The following is a 1,093-nucleotide window of genomic DNA, read 5'->3' as shown; positions in this document are numbered from 1 at the left end:
GGGATGCTGGTACTAGTAGAGCACATGTTACCATGTGTGGGGGATTGCTAATGGAGCATGATTCCGGGGTGGAAGAGGTCAGGTTGGCTTATCTCTGCCTCCAGGTCTGTCCGGCATCCCGCCAAGCTCACTGACATTACTGGTTTCTATGAGCTGAGTGGGACGCTCTGGCTAGGGTGTCACAGGTTGCTATGAGCTCTTAGCTATGCCGCTTTGGCAGGAACACCTGCTGCCCCCTCCATGTGACCTTAAGAGATGCCGCCTGATGCAACCAGCTCAGGCTACCTCATTATAGGGATGGCCCTGAGTATATCTAAAGCCAAATTTTTTTTTTTATAAAGTGAGAGGAAAGCAAGGTAAATCCCTATTTTAGACAGTTTTCACCAGAATAAGTGCCCCCATTTACAGAAATCCACTCCATTCCCGTTCTAGTTAGAAGTTAAAATGTTAGATTTTCCCTCACTTTCAGTCCCAGTGATGGTAGTCAACAGGACAAATAGAGAGAGTGAATTTCCTAACATGGACAAAGACAGGAAAAAAAATGTTACAGGGACACTAAACCCTCATCACCCGCCATCAAAAAATGCTTCGGCTTTAGATACACTTTAGGGTGTGGTTTAAAGCACCTAAGGCACAAGTAGAGATCCATGTACCGTATTTTTCAGTGCAACTATTTTTGCAAATGTATTTTTTTACAGTATAGCTTATTTACAGTTTTAAAAAGGGATAACCTTCATAGTGATTAAATATACCATATGTAAAGCACACTGGACATGTATCACATCTGTTTGTATGCATGCAGATGCTTGAAACAAATCAAATTTACAATAACATGGCTGAAATAAAAATCCTCACCTTTGTGCTAAAGCTTTGAGAATGTATCGAATATGTTTTGCTTTATAACTAAATAAACTGTATCACTGGCCTAGGGCTATGCTTAGACATCAGGAGTCATGCTAGTTCACTGAGGGGTCAGTACAAACGTAGCAGTCTATATACCCACATCTAATAAGATCTTACTGTAATCCTGCTATAGTATTTTCAAAGGCTTTTAGATATATATATAACACTATATTTACTACTTTTTTTTATC

At 40.2% G+C, this 1,093-nt stretch overlaps 1 protein-coding gene across 4 annotated transcripts in view; it reads right to left on the bottom strand.

Annotated features, from left to right (window-relative positions):
* Positions 1-1,093, bottom strand: part of DPP6 (dipeptidyl peptidase like 6) — a 1,045,284-nt gene that overhangs the window by 118,798 nt on the left and 925,393 nt on the right. The window lies entirely within an intron of this gene.

The sequence above is a fragment of the Nanorana parkeri genome, unplaced genomic scaffold (genome assembly GCF_000935625.1).
Source record: "Nanorana parkeri isolate BGI_ZX_2015 unplaced genomic scaffold, ASM93562v1 scaffold110, whole genome shotgun sequence".
Classification (NCBI taxonomy): domain Eukaryota; kingdom Metazoa; phylum Chordata; class Amphibia; order Anura; family Dicroglossidae; genus Nanorana; species Nanorana parkeri.
Note: the sequence above shows the minus strand (reverse complement) of the source record. Positions and strands in the feature narration are given on the sequence as shown.